The sequence below is a fragment of the Lissotriton vulgaris genome, chromosome 3_1 (assembly GCF_964263255.1).
Source record: "Lissotriton vulgaris chromosome 3_1, aLisVul1.2, whole genome shotgun sequence".
In the NCBI taxonomy this organism is placed as follows: domain Eukaryota; kingdom Metazoa; phylum Chordata; class Amphibia; order Caudata; family Salamandridae; genus Lissotriton; species Lissotriton vulgaris.
The window spans coordinates 1,448,136,398-1,448,163,259 of record NC_141689.1 but is presented as its reverse complement, the minus strand read 5'-3'; positions in this window follow the sequence as shown (position 1 = coordinate 1,448,163,259).

Sequence of the window (26,862 nt, the reverse complement as noted above, 5' to 3'; positions counted from 1 at the left end):
AGGAGTTTAAAGAGGGAAGAGGGGTACAGAAAGAGGCAAGAGGAGTGCAGAAATTTGCAGGACAGGTGCAGAAAGAAATAAGAGCAGTGCAGAAACAACCAGATGAAGTGCAGAAAGAGGCAAGAGGGGTGCGGAAAGAGGCAAGAGAAATGCAGAAAGAAGCAACAGAGGTATAGAAAGAGGGAAGAGAGGTATAGAAACAGGCAAGAGAGGTGCAGAAAGAGGATTGCAGAAAGAAGCAAGAGGGTTGCAAAAAGAGGCAAGAGGGGTGCAGACAGAAGCAAAAGAGGTGCAGATAAAGGTAAGAGAGGTACAGGAACAGGCAAGAGAAGTACAGAAAGAGGTCAGAGAAGTGCTGACAGAAGCAACAAAGGTACAGAAAGAAGCAAGAAAAGTAATGAAAAAGACAAGAGTGTAGCAGAAAAAAATGAAAGGTGCAGAAAAAAAGCAAGACAGTGCAGAGAAAGGCAAGAGAAGTGCAGAAAAAGGAAGAAAGGTGCAGAAAGAAGCAAGAGAAATGCAGAAAGAGGCAACATAGGTATAGAAAGAGGCAACAGAAATGCATAGAGGGGAGGAGGGTACAGAAAGAGGCAAGAGGGGTGGAGAAAGAAGCTAGAGAGGTGTGGAAAGAAGCAAGAAAAGTGTAGAAAGAAGCAACAGAGGTGCATAAAGAGGCAAGAGAGGAAAAGAGGAAAGAGGGGTGCAACAAGAGGCAAGAGGGGTGCAGAAAAAGGAAAGTGAAATAAAGAAAGAAGCAAGAGGGTGCAGACAGAAGCAAGAGAGGAACAGAAAGAGGGGTGCAGAAAGAGACAAGAGGGGTGCCGGAAATTACAGGACAGGTGCAAAATGAAATAGGAGAAGTGCAGAAATAACCAAATGAGGTGCAGAAAGAAGCAAGGGGGTACAGAAAGAGGCAAGAGGAGTGCAGATAGAAACAACAAAGGTGCAGAAAGAGGGAAGAGAGGTGTAGAAACAGACAAGAGAGGTGCAGAAAGAGTGAAGAGGGGTGCAGAAAGAGGCAAGAGAGGTGCAGAAACAGGCAAGAGAAGTGCAGATAAAGGCAAGAGAAGTACTGAAAGAAGCAACAAAGGTACAGAAAAAAAACAAGGCAAGTACAGAAAGAGGCAAGAGAAGTGCTGAAAGAAGCAACAAAGTAACAGAAACAAAAAGCAAGACAAATGCAGAAAGAGGCAAGAGAAGTGCAGAAAAAGGAAGACAGGTGCAGAAAGAAGCAAAAGACATGCAGAAAGAAGCAAGAGAGGTATAGAAAGAAGCAAGAGAAGTGTAGAAAGAAGCAACAGAGGTGCATAAAGAGGCAGGAGAATTGCAGAAACAGACAAAAGAGGTGCAGAAAGAAGCAAGAGCAGTACAGAAACAACCAACAGAGGTACGGAAAGAGGCACAAGAGGTGCAGAGAGGGAAGAGGGGTGAAAAAAGAGGCAAGAGGAGTATTGAAAAAGGAAAGAGAAGTACAGAAAGAGGCAACAGAGGTGCAGAAGGAGGCAAAAGAAGTGCAGAAACAGGCAAAAGATTTGTAGAAACAGGCAAACTGGGTACAGAAAGAAGCAAGAGCAGTGCAGAAAGAAGCAACAGAGGGGCAGAAACAGAAAAGAGGGGTGCAGAAAGAGATAAGAGAAGTATATAAAGAAGCAACAGATGTGTTGAAAGAGGCAAGAGAACTGCAGAAAGATGCAAGAGAGTTGCAGAAACAGGCAAGAGAGGTGCAGCAAAAGGAAACAGGGGTGCAGAAAGAGGCAAGAAGGGTGCAGCAAGAGGGGTGCAGAAAAAAGCAGCATAAGTGCAGAAAGAAGCAACAGAGGTGCAGAAAGAAGCAACAGAAGTGCAGAAGGAGGCAAGAGGGGTACAGAAAGAGGCAAAAGAAGTGCAGAAAGAGGCAAGAGGGACACAGAAAGAGGAAAAAGGGGTGCAGACAGAGAAAAACCTAATTGAGGTACAGAAAGAGGCAATAGGGGTATAGCAATATGCAAGGAAGTAGCACACAGAAACAAGAGTAGTAAAGAAAGAACCAACAGGGATGCAGAAGGAGGCAATAGGGGTACAGAAAAAAGCAAGAGTACTGCAAAAAAATCAAAAGAGGTGCAGAAAGAGTCAAGAAGGGTGCAGAAAGAAGCAACAGGGGTGCAGAAAGAGGCAAGAGGGGTGCAGAAAGAGGCAAGAGAAGTACAGAAATAAGCAACCGAGGTGCAGAAAGAGGCAAGAGAAGTACAGAAAGGAGCAAGAGAGATGCAGAAAGAAGCAAGAGGAGTGCAGAAAGAAACAACGGAGGTGCAGAAACAGGCAAGAGGGGTGCAGAGAGGCAGAAGAAGTGCAGAAATAGGCAACAGAGTAAGGTAAGAGAAGTGAAGAAAGAAGCAAGATGGGTGCAAACAGAGGCAAGCGAGGTGTAGAAAGAGGGAAGGGGGTGCAGAAAAAGGAAGAAAGGTACAGGAAGAAGCAGGCAAAACTCAGAAAGAGGCACAGAATCAAACGAGTGGTTTGCACACTATTATCAACATTTAGCAATATGTAAAAGGTGACCATTCTAGGTTTGGAAAGGGCCTTCTGCCACACTATACCACTTCTAGCTGCATTTTTGGTAACATTTGAACCGTTTGAGCTAGAAACAAGTTTTTTTTGTTCAAATCTGCAGATTATGCAGCAGATGATGGATTATGTGACACATGCAGAAAATGTATAACAGTGCGAAAGCTGGAGCAACCAAACAGTCGCATAATCCCTGTGGCCCTCCTCATACCTCTGACTAGGTCCAGAAGTGCTCCTCAGTGGTTCCTTTTTTTTTTTGTCTCATTGATTTGATAGTTTAGCTTCTATGGAAATGAGGAAGACTAAACCTGAGGTTACCACTCCACAACACAGACTACCATACCAGATAATTACTCTCCTTAACACATAATCCCACCCTACATATTTCCTGTACACTAAATACTACGGCCCTTATTTATGAGGCCTTGCGTCAGTTTTGCGCCGCCGGTGCGTCACTTTTTGTGACGCACCAGTGGCGTAAAAAATGCGCCTTGTTGCGCCATATTTAAAAAGTGATGCATCTAGGTAGATGCGTCACTTTTTAAACCCCTGAGCCACATTATACCTGCGTCATGTATAATGTATGCAGAGGGGGCGTTCCCCCGCAAAAAGCCTCGTAATAGTGACGCAGTGAAATCTATGAGATTTCACTGCATCACTTTTAGGATGCTGTTGCGTCAAAATCTTGCGCCTGCCTCACAGCAGGCGTAAGACTGACGCAAGCCCTTTCACATGCGGCTTTCCCCATGTGAAAGGACGCATTGCTGGAGTTGCGTCACTTTTGTGACACACTCCAGCAATGCGTCACTTTTGCGCTTACAGATACGTCAGAAATACTGACGTATCTGTAAGTCCTTGCAACATGATGCGTCATACATTAAATATGACGCATCATTGGTGTCGCAAGGAGTGCTCAGTGAAAAGTGACGCATCGCTGTTTTCACGCAGCGATGCGTCACTTTTCATAAATGAGGCCCTACATACTTTCGATCCATATAAATTCACTGCAGAACATACCACATCATTTCAATACACACAACATACATCCACTCCACTCCAAAAAACAGTAGTAAAAAATGATTATATTTACAACACAAACAGCTCTAAATCCCACAAATGTGAGGCCTATTACATTGCAAATGCTTCTTTAACTAGTAGTCACATTTTCATAGTGGTGGAGAAAGAGAGCTGGGCCTCTGACCAGCGCTCAGGAATTCCACTGCGTAGCACTTACAGGAGGTACCAGGAGGGCTTCTTGGCCCCCAAAGACCCTCAGGTGTAAAGTGGACTTCATCCCCCAACTAGTACTTTGCCAGGAGGCGTGTTTGCAGAGTGGTGGAAAAAGAGGAACATGGCCTCCTAAGACCTCTTAGCAATACTACTGCGTGGGACTTACTGGAGGTAACAGGAGGGGTAGTTGGACCCCAAGGACAACCTTGGGGGCCAACTACCCCTCCTATTACCTCCAGGTAGTCCCACACTGCAGGATTGGCATGTTCTCCTAGCAGGCCATGCCCCCTCTGCTCACCACTCTGCAAAAGCTCTCCCTGGACCGCTCTTGGATCTGGATTAAAGTCCCCTTCGCTGCTGAGGGTCCTTAGGGGCCTACTAGCCTACCTGAAACCTCCAGTAAGCCCCAGATGTTGGGATTGCTGAGAGGAGGACACAGGCCATGCCCCCTTTCTCCACCACTCTGCAAATGCACCTCCTGGGACCCCATCCCCGGGGCAGGGCCATATATTTTATTTATTCTTTTTAAAGGAGGGGGACTGTGTGGACCCCCTCCTGAGGCTATTGTAGTCCCTGAGGACTCCATCTCCCGGGTCATTGCCTCTTTTATATATTTAAATTACTACAGAAGGGGTGGCCCTCCCTGGGCCACTTTTGACCCCAGGGGACCCCATCCCCCCCGGCCTGGCCTCAAGTTGGGGACCATGGGGCAGCCCCAATGCCCCGCGGTCCCTGCCGGCTCCCTGCTGCCTGCAGGAGCCGGAATTGCTTTTGGACAAGGGGAGCTCCTGGCACACAGCTCCTGTTGCCAAAAAGCAATCTGCTTTGCTTCATGGAAGCGAGAGCAGGTTTCCTACTAATGCTTACACAAAGCAAAGCAGAGCTTGCAATGACAGGGTGGGAGCAGTGCTCCCGCCCTGTCATTGCAAACTGCAATGTCTCAGGGAGGACACCCTGGGACATTGCTGTTGCCGGCCCTGGTGGGTGGAGGTCCCCAGGGCCATAGAGGGCTCCGGGATGGCCGCATGGCCCCCCTCCAAACTTATTTTAAGCCCAGGGGAGGCAGTGGTCTCCGGGGCGTCACTACGGACCCCCATATTTGATTAAAGTGTGCCCCGGGGAGGTGGTGGTCCCCGGGGCATTGTGGTAGGCTCAATTAGAATTACAAGTAAGCCCGGGGAGGTGGTGGTCCCCGGGGCTTGGGGGGGCCTTGAGGCCCCCCCAAAGAAAGTAAAGCCCCGGGGAGGTTGCAGTCACCTGGGCAGCAGGGGGGTAGGAGCCCCCCACACATATTTTTTTTAACAAGCCCCAGGAAGGAGTTAGTGCCCGGGGCTATGAGAGGCCGGATGCCCCGCACAATACTAAGAAGGCCCCAGGGAGGTGGTGGTCCCCAGAGCTGTGTGGCCCAGCGTGCCTTCGCATAATAATTAAGCATGGGCCAAAAATCCGCTACGCTCATTAAATTTGCAGATTTTGGGCAATTCCGCGATCCCCGAATCTCGCGAAATTGCCGAAAATTTGCAAATTATCGAAAAGCGGATTTGTTTTTTTTTGGGACCCCTGCGCCCTTCGGTGCGATGGCATAGTAAGTGGGGGAGACAAATCTCAAACTGGATGACCATTCATTAACCAGTGAAATGCAAAGTGATACTGAGTGGGGCGGCCCGCTGTGATGCTGGATAGAGGCCTCAGCATCATTCACTTTCACGAGCGCATTCCCCTTGCAGTTCCTGTGTCCAGGAGCTTCTTTCTCCTCATCTGCTGCTCTGATCGGTCTCTGACCTTTTTTACACACAAGAGGCATGTGGACCCGCATAGAAGCCCGCCCGTTTAGCCCCATCCACACACTAGCAGTGTGCACCGTCTTCCCGCCATTTACCCACTATGATAGACAGCTCACTCAAGGGACCCCTGCGCCCTTCGGCATGATGGTATAGTAACACACACATGGTCACTGGAGACAACTCTTCTGGCACTTTACGCAGCTGTAGTGTAGGAAAAGCACTATACATTTACCCAATGAGGTAGCACTTACTTATTAGCCACTGTAGACAGTGAGAACCAGTCTTTTTGGGCAAATCCGCGAGTTCACAAATTTTTTGTGCGAACTTGCAGATTTTTTTGTTGATTTTTTGCAAATTTGCGGATCGCAGATCTGCAAAATTCGCCCATACTTAATAACAATTACACATTGCCCCAAGGACCTGTCCCACCCGGTGGGCTTAAAAGCAATGAAGCACGGGAGACCAAGCTTCGTTTTTAAACCTTTTATGGCCGGAATCGCGCACCATGCGTGAATTAAATGAGATATTGAGCTTCCCACGAGAGGAAAAATCCCTTGGTTCATCCACATCAAAAAAATTATGTAGCAGGCTGGGAAAACCAAGCCTGTAGAGTAGCCCAGAGGAAGCGTGTTCTGCAATCTCCCATTCTGAGCAAGTAAAAGCCTACCGAACGAACAAGCTAGCAGAGGTGCAAGGGAACCCGTGCATAGGACACCTGTCGGATACATTTTTATCCTTGAAGGACGAGTATTTATTTGAGTTTTAGATGACATCTATCCATCCCTGGCAAGAAAATTATATATCCAGTTCAGACTGGGCACCTTGCCTCTCCATGTCTTTTCCAGTAAATGGTCAGGCACAGCCCGGTGAGAGTGCCCAGCCTGTAATTGGGAGGAAGGGTCAGAGCTGCATGTCATCTTTTTCTGCCCTGCCTACAAACTAGGGGGGAAGTCCTGGGTTGTCCCATTGTGTAGGAATTTAGGGTTTGTACACTATAAAGAGGCATTTAGAGTTTTAAAGCACGACACCTGAAAACCCATCGTATTTGCGTGGGCACAGGACCTTTGTAAATATGGTTGTCCAGTATCAAACAGCACACTGTCTCGGAATTTCTGGGTTCTCTTTTAACGCATTAAAAAATATGTTATCAATTTTAACTCTAAAATTAATTAAGCTATTATTATTTAAAAAATGTGTAGTTTTTTTGTTGAATTGCCATTGTATGACTATTTCATGACATTTTTAATGTTACCTATATTAACTGCATCCATATTGCCATTGCCAATGGGTTTTTCCAGGAGTTTGCCTTTTAAAGTTATTGCCTCTTGTTCTGCACTCACCCTGCTTATGTATTCCAATGAACCTACTGGACTTAGTTATGTGCCACTGCAGATCCCTCTCTTATATGAATTATTGAGGTGGTGTAACTATATTTCAGCAAAGAGGACTGGTTATCATTTTTTACAATTTTATACAGCTATGATTTGTCATGCACTTTTTATTAGTACTCTTTTATGGACGCACAGGCCGAAATAAAGTTTTTCTGACTGACTGACTGACTGAATCCCACTGAAAACATTTAAAATAAAGCTTATCTTGGCCGGGGGGTCCTTGTGGGACCCACTGACCAGGCCTTGGGGGTCAGGGTGTTTCTACCCTGTCCACTTTTCATTTTTGTTTTTTCTTCTGACTCAGTTCAACTGAGTCACAAGATGGCTGCTAATACTTCTTGGTCTGGAGTGTTTTCAGACAATCAGAAGGAATCTTGTGATCGGGAGGGTTTGCGGATCCACCGCGGTCACCAGATATCGATATTTTTATATTTTTTATTTTCTCAGGAACTACTGAATGAATTTACACCATTTAAAATAAAGGTCGCTTTCTGAACCAAGAGCTACCTTTTTGCTAAATTTGATGTAATTCCGTTCAGCAGTTCGGACTGTAGCCTGTTTAAAAATTTCCTATGGAAATTAACATGGAGAAAACTCATTTTGGGACCCCCCTTTTTTCTCAGCCTCCTCTTGACGAATCACCCCAAAACGTTCAAGACAGGAGCTGGCTGGAGCTCCTCATTAGTTTTGAAACTTTTGCAAAGATATTGACAAATCAAAAACCATTTTTCCGATGGAAACTAGGTCCTGCTTTACCAATCACCCCTGAAAGCTTGGGGTGATTGGTAAAGCGGGGGCCGAGAAAAAAGGGGGTCCTAAAACGTGATTTCCCCATGCAATTTCCCATAGGACCGTTGCCACGGCTACAGCCCGCACGGCTGAACGGAATGACACCAAATTTCGCAGAGGTAGTCCTCAGTTCCGACTTGTGCCTTTTGCTTATATCGTGTCAATCTGTTCAGTAGTTCCTGAGAAAATTATGCGGATTGTGCGAGGATTGTCATTTTACCATAAGCGCACTGTCTCGATCACGCGCTCAATGCTAATTGGCTGTCAAGCGGTTGTAAACATTCAAAACCAGGAACTGTTGGCAGCCATTTTGTGCATCGGTAGAAGCGAGGCTAAGGAAGTTGATGGAATATGTGTTCAAAATGGAGAAAGGGGGCAGGGTAGAAATAATTTTATCCTCTAGTCCTGCTTAGGGGGTCCCAGAAGGAGCCCCAGGGCTCACATTATGTTTGTTAAAAAAAACGGAAGAGGTGCGTGTAGGGTGGGTGGACTGTGCCATGAAAAAAATAAAATAAAACAGAGTTTTTTTTTATAATTTGTCTCCAAGGGGGTAAAATATCAGGGGCAAAATTATTACATTTTATGTGGGGCCCAGAGGACCCTCCAGCCTTGGGGATCGTCACCGCCCAGGGCCATAAAGAAAAAAATGCCGGGGGAGGGGTCGAAGGTCCTCAACGCCACGGAGATCATCACCCCTCGGGAGTTTATGTATTGTGGGAGGGGGGACTACGTGGCTCCACTCCTCAAGCACTCAAGGCCCTGTTACGCCCCTGGGCTACAAAGAAAATCATAGCTGGGGAGGGGGGCTGTTAGGTCTCTAAAGCCCTGGGGACCACCACTCCCCGGGGCTTTATGTATTGTGGGAGGGCCAGCTGTTGCAGTGTCCTGGGGTCCCCATCCCACCCTCTCATATCAAGGAAATATGTTTTCTCTTGCAAAATCTAAATCAGATTGCTTTTCCACATGGGGAGCTGCATGTTAGTAGCTCCTGCTGTGGAAAAGTAATGAGGGCTCCCAAACGCTTAGAGGTTGTGCACCAAAGGGGCTGGAGTCACGCAGCCTACAGATTATGAGTTGTGCATCCAGCGCATGCACACCAGGGTTCCGCACTGAGCACTGCGGTGGGTGCGCAACTTCTACTTTTGCAGTAAAAAAATAGTCCCTATCAGTACTTGCTAATATTCCTGGGGATCGTATTCTCCGGGTCTTATAAAAAATGTTGGGGACCGTAAGGGGAATCACAATGCCCCCTTGGTCCCGCCAGCTTCCCGCGTTCTTCGGGAGCCGGCATTGCTTTTCCACAAGGAGAGATGCTAACTTGCACGTTGAAAAGCAATCTGCTTTGGATTTTGAAAATGAGAACAGATTTCACTGCTCTGTCTTTCAAAATGCAAACTAAGTTTGCTATGGGAGGGCGGGAGCTGTGAGAGTCCTGCCCTGTCAAAGCAAACAGCAGAGTCCCGGGGGTAGGCATCCTAGGACACTGCAGGAGCCGGCCCTCAGGCGTGGGGGTTCCCAGGGCACTCAAGGTGGTGGTTCCCGGGGCTTGAGGGGCATCATTGAGGCCCACACACTTTTTGTAGGGGGGACCTTGGATGCAAAAGTGGTGCAAAGGGGTTGTAAATCTGGTACACAGTGTTTTGTTTTACTTTGCTTTCCTTTTTGTCTTGTAGAGGATCCAGGGTTAATATAACGGCTTTTGTGCAGCCAGTACCTTTCAACCCTGCCCCCAAACGGCTTTCTGCCTGTTACCATAGTAACAGTTCATGGAACACTTACGTGAGCACAGAGGTTAGAAGTTCACCACACTATGTTGTTAATGGGAAAAGTTACTGTGCTAGAGTTTTAAAACTTTTCCATAGGAACTGTTAGTAGTAACTATAGACTCTGGTAAAGATCTGGTAAAGAGTTAGCTTCAAAATTAGATTGATGTGATTAATTTGAGGTCAAACATTACAAGTTAAGGTAATGCTTGGCAATCATTTTTAATTTGCACGTCTGCAGTGTGCCTGATACATTCCACCTCTCTTATAGGCCTGCATTCAAGAGGTGTCTGTACAGAAGTGCCTACTGCGTCAGATTTACCGTATGGACAAACAGGTCTTTAAAATGATTCAGAGATGAGACAGAATTAGGTGAGAGATCAGGCCATTATGCAGGAGAATATTCTTTAGGGCCTTATTTACAATCCTCTTGGGCCACTTTTGTGTTACTTTCCCATGTTTATTTCTAATGCATTTAATTGGAGGCATTGTATATCTAGACTGCTCTGCTAATCTTGTGTAAACACGGTGACCAACAGAGTTCATAACTTGAACTCAGCTTTGGTTGTACACAGTAGAGTGGACAGCAGCGTCCATAACTTTAAAAGAGCAAGAGAAACGATGTGAGAGAGTGAAAAAGAGAGAAAAAACGGCATTAAAACGTGGGAGAGAGAAAATTATAGATGGAGCAGTTAATACTGGAGAAAATACTCTTAGCTCACCTTTTGCCTCCGTTGTGTGTCCAAGCAGGTGCTGGTTTATAGTGCACCCACCAGCTTAGTGTTCTGAAAGATAGTATATAGATTTAGTAATAGCATAGTACATTCAAATGCACACATATAATTTTGGCTTTTTTTTTGTACACTCTGGATACTATATTACAAAAAGTTCCACTGTAAAGAGGTGTCTGTGCAGTGTTTTTTTCCAAAGTACTATATCCCATGCATTCCCACTGCAGAGCGGTGAGTTCTTAATATTGGCTATCTACACTGTTGACCCCATTGACTTGCAGAATACGGAGGTGAGTGTTTTTCTTGGGAAGTCAGAGGTAGATTTAGAAGCTCCTTGCGCCACTTTTCCCATGTTAAAAGTGACACAAAATTGGCGTAAGGGGTCGTACATCTGCCCTTCAAACTGTTGTAACTTATTTATTCTCACTGGCCGGAGGTAATTGTACATTCCTATGAAGTGAAACTGCTGCACACTACCCACTTTCTCATTTTACTGATGACTTGTCGTTGTTTCAGAAACAAGTGTTTTTGCTCACTTTGTGCCATTGGCCTGATTCAAAGAGGGTGCACTACTTGTCGAAGCAGCTTTCTCAGAAGTTGTTACGATGGCCACGTATCATCGCAGAATCCTCGTACGTTGAGTTTTAGAGGTGTAGGGGGGAAGCCAATTTGTGAAACACAACCTGTAAGATAAAAAGTAAGTTAACATTGTGTGTAATTTTTCATCAAAGGAGAGAGGAAGTGAGAGAGTGACTGCAAAGAATATTGGCAGCTCACCTTTCTGTCACCGGTGTGTTTTTCTCCACGTGCCGGGACATAACACACCCTGAAGCTGTAGTGAATGAAAGATGTTATGATTGGTAATTTTTACTATCAATTCAATTCAAATAAGCTTTATTCGATAGCAAGTATCATAAAAGCAATTCACAGTAAACAAGAAAATTATCAATTCATCCTAATATTAAAATTTAAGAGTATTACAAAAAAGATAAAAGCCTTGCTATCGATAAATGACATGGATAAAAATAACAATATAGACAGTACATCCGGGACGGCACTACTCCAACAAGTGCAGAATTAATACTTTTCTAATACAAATGTCTCCACGATGACAATTTGCAACAATAATTTTGTTTAACATTTAATGAGAGCATTCCTGTAACTAACTATGCACTCTGGGGCCTCAATGGCTAATTTTGCTATCTTAACGAGTTGAATACCATTGGCCTTTCACACACGTTCCCCCTCACATTTGAAAGAACTATTTGTATAGTTTATATTCCAGACGTTTGACCGATTATAAAAATATTCCTGCTATTTGAAAAAAATATATAAATGTAATTTGATACACTATATAGGACTGCGTTCGTCTAAATCGTTGCGTTGATTTTTTGTATCCAGTCTGCTGCACCCCATGGACTCCCTCCTATGTGCACCCAGGCTTCACTGCTCACCTTATCATGGACAAGACACCTTCTACATCATGTAGTCCAGATCTACCACTAAGAAGTCTCACGTATGGTGCTGAGTCTTGATATCGGTATGGCTAATGACATACTCGTGATCCCATCATCATCATCGCAGGTTCTTCACCCGCTCAGTCCTTCTGCTACCACTAACTCAGTGAGCAAAGAGGCCACGCACGTAGTGGTGGGCCCACTGTTCGGTGGTTCGGGCCTACATGTGGCGTCCGAACCACCAGGATGGGCCATCACAGCGCTTGTGATGGGAGCAACTCTAGAATGGAGTAGAGCATGTGCGCCTCGTCTTTTTTATTGGTAGGGTCACGTGTGTAGTGACGCATGTGCTGGATGGGTGTGGTGTGGGTGTATACCAGCCATGAGGGAGTGTGTGTGTGCCGTTTTGACAACTAGACCTGGAACTAATAAATCACTACAATGGAAATCTGGGCAATGTTGCGTTTTTGTTTGTTCCTGGTAGCGTAAGTGGAGTGGGCTGACCTGACATATGCCAGTGCTGCACGAGGCTCTGAACCATGATCCGGGACCATTTGGGCGTGGTCACGTTGTGAGCTATATGAAACATCATGTGATTCAGGTGTATGTTTTGTAGTGCTGATGTCACCCGGGTCTTAAACGCAAATGTGTAAGTATATCTGTAAAGTTCCACAACTTGGCCAACATGGAAGGTATGGGGTATCACTGACTCTATATTCGTTCATAGTTGCACACATGAAAGATGGTGGACCTGACGTATTTCTGCGATTATGAATGTTTATTGTACATTCAGTGGAGTGTTGTAGCTGTAGTAATACAGGGCTGTGAAAGGCTTAAGTTGCAATTTTGGCACATGAATGGCAGCTAATATATATACATATGTGGTCATTCAGGTAGAGTAAAGAACTTGATGCAGGAAATCAGTGTTCGAGTCTCGGAGTTGCATCCACATCCTGTTATTGTAGAGAAATGATGTAATCTACGCGTGCCTGAAAATATACTGTAAATACAGTGCTTATGTAAATTGCTGATATACTTTTGGGTTGATTTTGCGCTATATAAATATGCTTTGAAAAAATAAAAGGAGGAATAGCCCACACTGACTGTCACAGGTAAGATGGTTACATACTCTATTTATAGTACAATATAATGTGGTAGGACCCTGGGGCAACATTTTAGAAACATAAAAAATACACAGACACAGATAGATAGTTGAAGTGGGTACGGGCACGTGTGCTCAACTCCGTTTTATTACGTTGTTGTTGGTAACAAGTAGAATAGTAATCATGACATCATACACAGATATTTAATCATAAACGGTTTATGACTTCTGTTGTATTAATGTAGGAGCATTGTATGTTAAATAATACACAGAACATTCTTTCGTAAAGGATTCATGAGTTGTGATGCACTGAGGTTGGGGCAGTTTGTGTGCAGCCTGCGATGATGCGTGGTCCAGGCAGACCGCACTGGTAAAAATGTGTTTTGACTATTGAATTTTGCCTTAACAAGGGCACGTGGCGATTATTTTCGGTGTACTGAGTTAGTGGTACATCTGGTGTTTATTGTGTGCTCACCCAGCGATAATGCATGGTCTGAGTGGGCTGTACTGAAATCATTCATTGTTGTATACTGGACTATATGAACTTTGAGGGGGACAAATAAACGTAGCATCAATGGTTATCAATTGCTCTACAAATTAGGTCTACTGATTCCTCCCCATAACAAATTAAACAATTGTACTTCACTCTGTGCATTCTAACTTTCTCAAAATGTGGATGTATGTCTGGTGGCGATGTTGAAGGTGATTCCATAGAGATACTTGGTATTGCCATGGGTGGAGGTACATTTTGGCGCAATTTTCTACATTCTTTGTTATCATAGTTCACAGAATGCAACGATTGAAGGTGGTTGCGCATACTAGCAGTGCAAAAGCACTATTTTTTTCTCTGCTTTAAATAAATTGAGGCTGAATTTAATGCTGTTAATAGTTTAGATGAAAAGGTAAATTCAAGTTGTGAACCCTACTGTGCACAGTGTACAATTAAGCTAGTAGTCAGTACAGTTATAGAACAATGCTTTTTTCAATTTAAAAAAAAAATCTGAATACATACAGTATAATTGACTCTGCATAAATAAATCAAGGTTGAATGTCCTACTGTCTGTAGTGTGTATACAAAGGTGAATTCAAATTGTAAACCCTGCTGTCCGCAGTGTACATCTTAGGGTGGAGTGCATCATCTGCAATTTGGATTGAAGTGGAAGATAGAATATATATGCAGCGTGCACTTTCTTATTGAACTAAATTTGTAAGTGATATAAAATAAGTTTTTCTAGGAAGCATAATAAAGGTATATTGTGCAGGTCTTATACTTACTTTGGTTTACACTGATTTAGTGGTATATAAAACAAGAAGGTTCTGTGGAGCCTGTGATGATGCGTGGTCCAAGCAGGCTGTATTGGTAGTAATGTTTTTTGTGTTATGAATGGTGCCTTAGTAAGGCCACGTGAAAATCATTTTTGGTGCACTGAGTTACTAATATCTTTGGTGCTTAGCTTGTACAGATTCTGCGATGATGCGTGGTCTAGGGGGAGGGAAGGTAATTGAAGTAATGTGTTTTGTTGATTGGATTCTGCATGAATTCCACTTAAAAGTGATAGTATGTTCATTGCTAACATAAAACTGACAACACCGTATTTTTCTCCCTTAAATAAATCAAGAGTGAATTTTATGTTGTTTGTAGTGCTTATGCCCCACTGGTATTAAGCCGTAAACTCTTTTGATTGCAGTGTACGTTTAAAAACAGAACTCACATCCTTTTACAAAATATTCTTTGCCTTCCATAAATAAAGTATATCTTGAATGCTGTCTGTAGTGTAGATGGAAAGCTGAATTCAAGTTGCGAACCCGATTGTACGCAGTGTAGATTTAAGGCAGTGGTCGACACAAAGATCGATGAATGCTATTTTATCAACGTTAACAGAATCTGAGGACACAGTACAATTGTCTCTGCCTTAACTAAATCGAGAATGAATTCAATGTTGTCTGTAGTGCTTAACTACTTCTGGTATCAAGTTGTGAATCCTGCTGTTCGCAATGTACATTTGAAGGCAGTACTTAGTCCAGACATTAAGGAATATTTTTTGTGGCATTCATTAACAAAATTGTCTCTGCCTTACATAAATCAAGGATATCTTGAATGCTGTCCATAGTGTAGATGGAAATCTGAATTAAAGTTGTAAACCCTATTGTACGCAGTGTAGATTGAAGGCAGTAGTCGACACAAAGAGTGATGAATGGTATTTTGTCACAGTTAACAGAATCTGAGGACATAGTACAATTGTCTCTGCCTTAAATAAAACAATGATTCAGAAAAGGGGGTGGTGATGAACAGAGTGTCTGAATTAAGCAGACCACTCTTACCCAGTTCAAAGATCAGGGCTTGTCTCCTTTCTGGTGAAGAATTGGCTTGGTAGTTTAGTCTGCCCTGTTCCCATGATGCACTGGGTCAGGGACAGACTGATTTGCATATAGCCAGGTTCTGAACTGGGATGGTGCAGTGAGATAAATAACGGTGATGGATCAAGCCCTGATCTTTGGACTGGGTAAGAGTGGTCTGCTTAATTCAGACACTCTGTTCATCACCACCGCCTTTTCTGATTCGTTAAATAAAACAGGGCTAGATTCAATGTTGTCCGTAGTGTTGATGCAAAGCTGAATTCAAGTTGTGAACCCTGCTGTCCGCAGTGTAGATTGAAGACTGTAGTGAGCACAGTTATAGATGAATGCTTTTTGTCACATTCTTTTACAAAATCGGAAGACATAGAATCCATTTTTCTCTACCTTAAATAAAGCAAGGATGTATTCAACGATGTCCGTAGTACAGATGCAAATCTGAATTCAAGTTGTGAACCCTGATGTCCACAATGGAGATCAAAGGCAGAAGTCGATACAGACATAAGTCTGCGGTGCTGTGGCACTGAGTTTGCAATTGGCCTGTATCGAGGAAGCACGCAGTCATGGCGGCAGCCACGTGTCAGGGTGCGGACCTTTGCTGTGGCAGGGTCTGTTCTCTTTGCAGAAGTGAACCACGCCCAAGGAAAAGCCTAATTATTTATAGTCTCACGTTGGATTCAATTGATGGACTATGACATTGATCTTTTAGCTCAGGATATACTATTTGTTTCTTTCTTCTACAGCTGTGATTTGTCTTTTGATCACATTGTTTGGTTCATGGTGGGTGACCAGGACCTTATCCTTGGAGCTTAACAGATATTGACCTATACTTGTGTTTCTTCCTAGCGCAATTAACACTCATTCACCTATTTTCTTTTCTTTGGTACCACACTCCACTGAATGTACAATAAACATTCATAATCGCAGACATACGTCATGTCCACCATCTTTTATGTGTGCAAATTTGAACCAATATAGACTCAGTGATACCCGTACCTTCCATGTTGGCCAAGATGTGGAACTTCACAGATATAATGACACATTTGCGTTTAAGACCCGGGTGACGTCAGCACTACAAAATGGACACCAGAATCACATGATTTTTCATATAGCTCCTGACGGGACCACCCCCATAGCTCCGGAATCATGGTTCAGAGCCTCGCCCAGCACTGGCATATGTCAGGCCGGCCCACTCCACTTACGCTACCAGGAACAAACAAAAACACAACATTGCCCAGATTTCCATTGCAGTGATTTCTTAGTTCCAGGTCTAGTTGTCAAAACGGCAAACAAACACTCCCTCATGGCTGGAATACACCCACACCACACCCATCCAGCACATGCGTTACTACACAAGTGACCCTACCAATAAAAAAGACGGGCGCACATGCTCTCTGCCATTCTAGAGTTGCTCCCATCGCAAGCGCTGTGATGGCCCGTCCTGGTGGTTCAGACGCATCATGTAGGCCCGAACCACCGAACAGTGGGCCCACCACTTGGTTCATGGCCTTTTTGGTCACTGAGTTAGGGGTACCGGAAGGACTGAGCGGGTGAAGAACCTGCAATGATGATGATGGGACGATGGGAGCACGAGTAATTCGTTAGCCATACCGATATCAAGACTCGGCACCGTACGTGAGACTTTTTATTGGCAGATCCGGAATACATGATCTAGAAGGTGTCCTGTCCACGAAAAGGTGAGCAGTGAGGCCTGGGTGCTCATCGAAGGGAGTCGATGGGTTGCAGTAGACTGGATACAAAAAAGCGACGCAACGATTTAGACGAACGCAGTCCTATATAGTGTATCAAATTACATGTATATATGTTTTTTTCCATTAGCAGGAACGTTTTTATAATCGGTCAAACGTCCGGAATATAAACTATACAAATAGTTCTTTTAAATGTGAGAGGGAACGTGTGTGAAATCATATGGTATTCAACTTCACATTAAGATTGTAACAATTACCAATCATAACATCTTTCATTCACTATCTTTTAGATGTACAGCTTCAGGGTGCATTATGTCCCTGCATGTGGTGAAAAACACAAAGGTGACATAAAGGTGACCTGCCAATATTCTTTGCAGTCATTTTCTCACTTCCTCTCTCCTCTGATAAAAAAAGACACACAATGTTAACTTCCTTTTTATCCTACAGGTTGTGTTTCACAAATTGGCGTCCCTCCTTAACACCTCTAAAACTCAAAGTACGAAGATTCAGCGATGATGCGTGGCCATCGTAACATCTTCTGAGAAAGCTGCTTCAACACGTAGTGCACTCTCTTTGAATCAGGCCAATGGCAGAAGGTGAGCAAAAACACTTGTTTCTGAAACAACAACAAGTCTTCAGTAAAATGAGGAATTGGGTAGTGTACAGCAGCTTCACTGCGTAGGAATGTACAATTACCTCCGGCTAGTGAGAATAGATAAGTTACAACAGTTTGAAGGGCAGATGTACGACCCCTTGCGCCAATTTTGTGTCACTTTTAACATGGGAAAAGTGACACAAGGAGTTTCTAAATCTGCCTCTGCCGTCCCAAGAAAAACACTCACCTCCGTACTCTGCAAGTCAATGTGGTGCAACAGTGCAGATACCCAATATTGAGAACTCACTGCTATGCAGTGGGAATGCATGGGAAATACTACTTTGGAAAAAAACACAGCACAGACACCTCCTTACAGTGGAACTTGTAATATAGTATCCTGAGTGTACAAAAAAATAAACCAAAAATATACATGTGCATTTGTATGTACTATGCTAATACTAACTCTATATACTGTCTTTCAGATCCCTAAACTGGAGGGTGCACCATAAACCAGCACCTGCTTGGACACACAACGGAGTATTTTCTCCAGTATTAACTGCTCTAATAGAAGACCTCATTTACAAGCCCCTCTCGCCACTTTTGCGTCAACTTTTTACATGGGAAAAGTAACACAAAAGTGGTGCAAGAGGCTTATAAATAAGCCCTAAATTATATTGTCCTGCATAATTACCTGATCTTTTACCTAATTTTGTCTCATCTTTGAATCATTTTCAAGACCTGGTGGTCGATACTGTAAATCTGATGCAGTAGGCACTTCCGTACAGACACCTCTTGAACGCAGGCCTATAAGAGAGTTGGAATGTATCAGGCACACTGCAGATGTGCAAATTAATAAATATTGCCAAGTATTACCTTAACTTGTAATGTTTGACCTCAAATTAGTCACATCAGTCTAATTTTGAAGACTTATTTTTATTTTTGTTTTGCAGATTACCTACTGTACTTCTATTGGAGTCCATATCTCATTTTGTTTATTATATTGTTTTGTTAAAGTTATGTTTCTAGTTATTTATTGTATTGCTATCTTTCAGTTATGTTTCCAGTTATTTATTGTTGTTTTAATAAAAGTTGATAAAAAAGCATGTATATATGTCTTTTTTTGGGGGTAGCGGTCCCTAATAGAAAAGATATTTCTAATTTGAAGTATAATTCTGAGGTTAACTCTTTACCAGAGGCTATAGCTAAGACTAACAGTTCCTATGGAAAAGTTTTAAAACTCCAGCACAGTAAATATTTCTATTAGCAACATAGTGTGGTGAACTTCTAACCTCTGTGCTCACGTAAGTGTTCCATGAACTGTTACTATGGTAACAGGCAGAAAGCCATTTGGGATAGGGTTGAAAGGTACTGGCTGCACAAAACCTGTTATATTAACCCTGGATCCTCTACAAGACAAAAAGGAAAGCAAAGTCAAACAAAACACTGTGCACCAGATTTACAACCCCCTTGCACCACTTTCACGTCCAAGGCCCCCCCTACAAAATTAGAAGTGTGTGGGCCTCAAAGATGGCCCTCAAGCCCTGGGAACCACCACCCCCCAGGAATTTGTGTATTGTGGGGGGGTGGCTGCGTGGCCTTCCGCCTGGTGCCCTCGAGGGCCCTGGGGACCGCCACACCCGAGGACCGGCTCCTGCAGTGTCCCGGGTTGCCTACCCCGGGACACTGCTGTTTGCTTTGACAGAGCGGGACTCCCACAGCTCCCGCCCTCCCGTAGCAAACTTAGTTTGCATTTCGAAAAAAAGAGCAGAGAAATCTGTTCCCACTTTCAAAATCCAAAGCAGATTGCTTTTCCACGTGCAAGCTAGCATCTACCCTTGCGGAAAAGCAATGCCGGCTCTCGAAGAACGCGGGAAACCTGCGGGACCATGGGGGCATTGTGGCTCCCCTCATGGTCCACAACATTTTTTATAAGAACCGGAGGATACGATCCCCGGGAATATTAGAAAGTACTGATAGGGGCTATTTTTTTACGGAAAAAGTAAAGGTTGCGCACCCACCACAGCGCTCAGTGCGGCCCCCTGGTGTGCACGCACTGGATGCACGACTCATAATCTGTAGGCTGCACGAATCCAGCGCCTTTGGTGCACAACCTCTACGCATTTGGGAGCAAGCATTACTTTTTCACAGCAGGAGCTACTAACATGCAGCGCCCCATGTGGAAAAGTAATCTGATTTAGATTTTTAAAGAGAAAACATATTTCCTTGCTATGAGAGGGCGGGATGGGCACCCCAAGACACTGCAAAAGCCAGCCCTCCTACAACACATAAAGCCCCGGGGAGTGGTGGTCCCCGGGGTTTAGAGACCTTACAGCCCCCCTCCTCAGCCAGATTTTTTTTGCAGCCCAGGGGGGCAACGGGGCCCTCGAGTGTTCCAGGAGGTGTGGCAGGTAGTCCCCCCTCCCACAATACATAAATCCCTGAGGGGTGATGATCCCTGCGGGTTTGAGGACCTTCGACCCCTCCCCCCACCCTTTTTTTCTTTTTCGCCCCGGGGGTTGACAATCCCTGAGGCTGAGGGGCCCCTCTGGTCCCCACATAAAATGTAATATTTTTGACCCTGATATTTTACACCCGGAGACGAATGATTAAAACACCCTCTGTCTTATTTTATTTTACGGCACAGTCCTCGCACCATGCATGCACCTACCGTTTTTTATTTTTTTTAAAGGTGAGCCCTCTTCTGAGACCCCCTAAGCAGGTCCAGAGGATAAAATAATTTCTACCCTGCCCCCTTTCTCCATTTTGAACACATATTCCACTAACTTCCTCAGCCTCGCTTCTACCGAGGTACAAAATGGCTGCCAACAGTTCCTGATTTCGAATGTTTACAACCGCTTGACAGCCAATTAGCATTGAGCGCGTGATTGGGATGGTGCACTTAGGGTACGATGACAATCCTCGCACAATCCGTGGATCCGTAGCGCACATAGATATATAAATGACTCTAACCGTAATTTTCACAGTAACTACTGAACAGACTGACACCATATAAGCAAAAGGCACAAGTCGGAACTGAGGACTACCTCTCTGCCAAATTTGGTGTAATTCCATTCAGCAATTCGGGCTGTACCGTGGCTAAAGGTCCTATGGGAAATTGCATGAGGAAAACACGTTTTGGGACCCCCTTTTTTCTCGACCCTCGCTTTACCAATCACCCCCAACCTTTCAGGGAAGGAGCGGAACTGAGCTGGCCAAAAGTTTGGGACATTTCAAGAAGATTCATCAATCAGCGCCAAAGTTAATGGCAATAGAATGTTGCGGATTTCTTATGGATAATAGGTTCTAACTATAAATACCTACTACAGTGCATTAGCTGACTCCTCTTTCCTCGACCCATTCCTCCTAACATCTGACCCACGTGCTTTCATTATACCATCTTCCTTCATATCCCTTGCTTAGTCAATCAAGAAAGACACACCACACAATCCCTTTTCACTCACGAACCACACACATCACCATTCACTTGACCTTCATCTTCCAGTGCCCACCAATCACGAATTTCTCCAAACCCATACTGACCCAACAGGCAATTATAATGAGTTGGCCTACATTACATCGCAGAATCGTGTCCCACACGCTGTAATGGCAGGGTTTTTGGCTCTATTTAGCAGTGATATAGACTTTAATCTTGCTCACATCTAGGATAGGTATTCTTAGCTTGTGTTGGCCCTTTTAAGCCCTTTCTTCCAGACCTAGAAGAGGCCATCTATTGCCTATTGGCTTTGGCCTGTCATTATTTCTTATAGTAGAGGTTGGATCCTGTGGTCCTGACTTTATATTACACATTGGTATGGTTTATGTAGGTATTCTGACAGAGCTAAGGGGTATTTCATCCCTTTCAGGCCTACAGGCCTAGAACTAGAGGGACTCCATCTTGATGGAGCTGAGAGGCTTCAAGGGTAAAGGTAAAGTTTATAGTTAAAGCTGTTGTTCGCTTGGAGAGAACCGGCTCAGGCTGGCCCTTATCGAAGGAATGTATTTTTCTCCACTCCGAAGACACAACTTCAGGCTGGCCAGCTGGGAACGTGTCCTTGGTACGGGGAGGTACAAGAATTTGGTGGGCGGCAGGTTACTGGCCGTAACTTTCCATGAAAGGACAAGCTTCCATATTAGCGAACTACAGGAGAGGAGGAGTGTTCATTCCAGCTTGTGTGCAGTTCAGCTTGGAGCTCAGTTCAGCTTGGAGCTCAGTTCAGCTTGGAGAGAGAACAGGATGTCTGCTGGAGCTGCAGAATAGAGTGCAGTTCTGGAATGGAGAAAGAAGGCAGACGATTGCTGAAGATGAGGAGAGAGAGAGCAGTGCAGAGAGCATCAAAGAAGGCTGTCAGCTGGAGCAATTGAACCAGAGGCGTGGTGATGTGGTGACGGAGGGAGAGACAGAGAGAGCCCTGATCCCACCAGAGTCAGAGAGAAATCTTCCTTCTAATAGGTGAGGTAGTCTGAACTAGTCCCCTTTACACTTACATCTTAATCTTGTCTTTATTCCCTAGGCTATTGTATGTCTAATCTTTTCCCTTTCAGCGGTGTGTTAAAAGTTCCTGTTACCCCGCAGATAAATTGTATGTCTAATCCTTTTCTTTCAGCGGTGTGTTAAAGTTACTGCTAGTTATAGAGACCCCATAGTTTTGTGTATGTGTACTTTACAATAAACTTCCCCATTAATTAGTGAACTAGTGTGCATGAGTTTTTTATGATAAAGCTAGCCTGTCTTCTAACCAGTTGCCGTGGAGCCACTGATGGATCAGAAGGGAGTAGGAGCGCTTACATCAAGGAATAACTCAATCACATAGTGTGTATATCTTTGTCCCCATACGCTGCAGGTAATCCCATTTCCTAGTCAGGTATTACTGTTTGAACAGATGCTACCCCTGATCAGGTAAGTAATAGTGAATAATTAGGGAGATAGGAGACCTGCAACTAAGGGATAAAGTTAGTACACCATCCCATAATCCTGTAAACAGCGTCTTCTGTTCCAAAGCATAGGTAACCTTTTTCTCCTAGTCAGATGTTACAGCCAGAACAGATGCTGCCCCTGATCCGGTAAGTCTGAATAAATAGAGAGAACAGGGAGCCCTTGAGCTAGGGAATTGTTGACACTAAGTAATTCGGCCATCCCATAATAATATTGTAGTAGCAGACCCTTAGTGAATAGACAGAGAGCTGAAGGTATTCATAGGAAAGTGGTCGTCATTGGTAAGTGGCGTTAATGAGAACACCAGGGAGGATACTGGTGTGTAATGAGAGCACTGGGGAGGATACCAGCGTGGAGGTCTGCCGGATTGCGGGCCGTGTGTAAGTGAGAGCGCTGGGGGGGATACCAGCGTGGAGGTCTGCCAGATTGTAGACCGTTTGGAAAATGAGAGCACTGGGGCTGCAGACCCACGTGTGTAGACACGCCGGATTGTGTGTCATATCTGCCCCAGGGTAGATTAGTCTGGGTCTGAGTGGCCGCGAGACTATAAGGTATGAGTGTGGTGTAGGGCATGGATATCCTTAGTAATCAGTGAGTATTCTTAGTATCCCTATAGATTTAGTGGTGTTTCTGATAATATGAGCTTGTATATTGCGAGTTCCCCATCCTCAGGTAGGTACCCAGGTGCCTGGATAGATGGTCCTGAGGAGGGATGTGGTTACGTTCTGGCTGGGTTAGAGGGGCCCCTAGGGGCTGATCCCATCTAAGCAGAAAATCCGGCCATTACATCTGGCGTAGTCGTCATCTTACGAATCCTGTGTGACCTGGCCATGTGCTTAGATTGTTTCCCATGTGTTGTGAGGGAGTGCCCTGAGCGCCAGACATTACATCTGGCGTAGTCGTCATCTTACGAATCCTGTGTGACCTGGCCATGTGCTTGGATAGTTTCCCATGTGTTGTGGAGGAGTGCCCTGAGCGCCAGACATTACATCTGGCGTAGTCGGCTGCTTACGAATCCTGTGTGACCTGGCCATGTGCTTGGAGAGGTTCCCATGTGTTGTGAGGGAGTGCCCTGAGCGCCAGTTTCATCTGGCGTAGTTTGGCAGTTTATGTAGCCTGTGTGACCTATGGGCTTGAACAGTTGCAGTGTGAGGAGATTGTATTACATCATGGCATTTGGCTTATTCAGGGTGGAAGGAATGGTTTTCATCTTGGTGTTTGAGCTGTCAGGGTTGAAGGATGGCATTACATGAGGGAGCCAGTAACATCTTTGTGATGGTCCAATTGTATAAATGTGTGTAAAAAAAATGCTTTTAAATTGCCCATTAACTTGCTTGCTGCATCTGCTTATGCTGTGCAATGTGAAATGTATTCAATGTAATATGATTTGTGGAGTTCTTTGTAAATAGCCCCTTGTAAATATGGCTTGTGAATAGCGCCATGTTAATGTGGCTTGTGAGGTGTATGTTCTCATTTTGACTTGCTGTGTTCCTTGTGAATTGCGCCTTGGATATATTCCTTGTGAGGAGCGTGTCATTTTTTGAACTTGTTGTCTTGTCTTGTACATATGGCTTGTGAATAGCGCCATGTGGTTATGGTTTGGATAGAGCATGTTATTGTTGCATTAGGTAGGAGAGAGATGGTTCTCTTTCAAATGCTTGGAGAAATTGTTTTGTAGATGTGCGTACGTGTTATCTGTAAACGTGGAGAGATGAGTTCATGACTTTCCCATGTATCTGCAGTCATTGGGGAATGATTGTGCTTGAGCTGCCAAAGGGTTAATATCTTGAATTGAGATGGCAGTATTTGTTTTAACATGCTGTCTAACATGCATGGTTATTTGAGCTGACTCTAATAGTCAGTGAGTATTTTGATGATTGATGGTTTGATTTGACTTTTATTGGTTCATGGGTCTGCCTACGTGCTTTGTCAGCTTCTTGAAGGAAAGGTAACATCTTGTGCTGAGCGTAGGGCTCTGTTCATTTAACATTCTTTTTGAACTGCGTCTACGAATTTGTGTGGGTTTGCCTTGGAACGGATGACTTCATGTGTCTGACTCTTAGAGGTCGGTGAGTTATAAATCAGCCAGTCGGATTGAGATAAGGGTTTGCACGGAGAGAGCTGTGTTCTTTTAAATGTGCTACTTAATATGCATCCACAGACATGTGGAGAATTATTTTTGAATGCATGTTTAAAATGAGTGAATGATTAAAAAGATGGCCCAGTTAGAGTGCACGCTACGGGCTGTTTTCTTTAATTATTTCTTTGAAGGTTTCCATCTAGAAAGGTATATGCCAACCGGTGTTTTAGAATGGTCACAGATTGTGATTTATTATTCTTGCCCAACAGTGCATGGTAACATGTGCTTTTAATTAGTGAAAGGCAACCGTGTGCTTTTAAAAATAAATGTATTCTCATTATTATTTTCCCTGATGCAAGCTGAACCTTTTTTCAAATGTAGATGTTTTAATATGCAGATGTGAGTTAACCCACTCAGTTAGGAAATAAATGGCTGTTTGATAATATATGAATGTGGCCCTTTTATTAGGTTGAATTGAAAGGCTTGCACGATAAATTATGCTGCAATGCAATTTTACATGTTGCCCCTGGTTGAAAAAAAAAATAATGCTGGAATGTGTCTGCATTTTATGTCGTTTTCATATTATTTCCCTTTCAACAGCTGACAGTATATATTTTATTTTTTGGATGCTAGTGTGTATAGTTAGGGTGGAGCAGAATATATTGTTAAAAATGATAACTATAACACACTACCATCTTAATGCATTGCTATGTGTCCCTTACATTAGTTTAATTTGCATTTAGTTACAAGGCTTGCCTATGTACTTTGACAAGCTGTTGATAGAAAGGTAATACCTTGCACGGTAAAAGCAGTGTTCATTAAACATGCTGCCTGATAGATATATGTGCAGAGAAATATTAAACCCAACAGTCCATGATAATTCGTTTTTTAAATGCAAAATGCATAGTCTTGTGTGCAGAAGCAAATTGCCCCTTTTTGTGTGTTGATCTGCATGCTAAATAAATGCCCATGTTTCAAATGTCTTGCCTTTTAGCTGAATTAGTTAGACAAAAGTCTTTTTAGAAAGTGGAGCTTTTAAGTAGACAGATTAATCTGCTTTTTCCCACATTTGAATTTGCTTTCGTTAGTTAGAGAATCTGGCCTGGGAACAGAATTATTTTGGCTTCCAGGAAATGTGTTTGACCTTGATTTTGCCTGGCTCTCAAGACCAGATGTTTTGTAAAGGGTTTTTTTTCCCTCTAGAGGCTCCGAACACTGCCTGTCTTGTTATGATTGGTTAACATCCAATTTTGTTCCGCGGACGGAATGTTTATGTAAGGGAGGGGTGAACTCGCTCTTCCTTGCTGTCGGCGCAGACAGCTTCATTGCCTCCAGATAAGGGATCCTTGTACATGCAGAGTAGTTGGCAGACTCTTGGCCCTTGGAGTTAGTTAGATACAGTAGGCCTGGGCAGGCTTCCCTGATTAGAGAAAGAGAGGCTTGAACCGAGTGCTTGGCAGCGCCCTGCTCCTGCTAAGAGATCATCACTTGGCAGTGATTCAAATTTCTTCACACTGTAGCCTGGCTTCTGCGTATTTTTTGGAGCAGATTCAAAACTCTGAGCACGAACATCTTTCTGAAGGGAGGGGCTGTCTCACAGAGGATTAGGGTATTACTAGGCCCTTCTGGATGTGTTTAAAAATTAGATTTTGCTCAAACAAATTTCAAAGTATATGGTTTTAATTATTTCTTGACTTCAAAATAATGTTTTTAATTAATTAGGATATTTTCTTTTCAACAATGAAAAGCACTTGGGGTGCTTTTTAAATGGAAAATTTTATCCTGCAAGATTAATGATACTTGTTTTCTTGTCCTAGGTTGCTGGGTTGTGGTGTTGGTGCGTGCGTCGGCCCACCCCCCCTCCCACTCCCTTTATTATTTTAGTTTTTTACTTTCATGTTTTTATGTTAGTTTATTATTTTTGGAAGATGGAACCAGACCAGACCAGACCGGATTGGTGGTGGATGGCCGCATCGGAGGAAGTGCTTCCTTGGTACCGGATACAGAAGATGCAGGGTGGTGACCTACACTGATGTCCCAAAATTGACTGCCTTGAACCCCGATATTAGGACATTGGACTTACAAATTGCAATTGGCTGAGCTCGTCATGAGCATGGAAGGGGTTCTATGTTGGCTGCCTCAGCGGTCAGGTTCAAACTACATATAAAATAACTTTGGATATATTTTTGACAAAGCCAGTAGTTAAAAAAAAATTTTTATTTCAAAAGAACCCATCATGATATGATTTCCCGCAAAAGGATTTTGTTATTCCTTGGCCTGCATTATTCCCATGTTTTTCTTTGCAATCACTACAAACAGGCCCCACTTTAAAAAAAAAATGTTTTCATGGTTTTGATGTTTATGTAGTACTATCTTTGCTTTTTAGGATGCAGTCACCT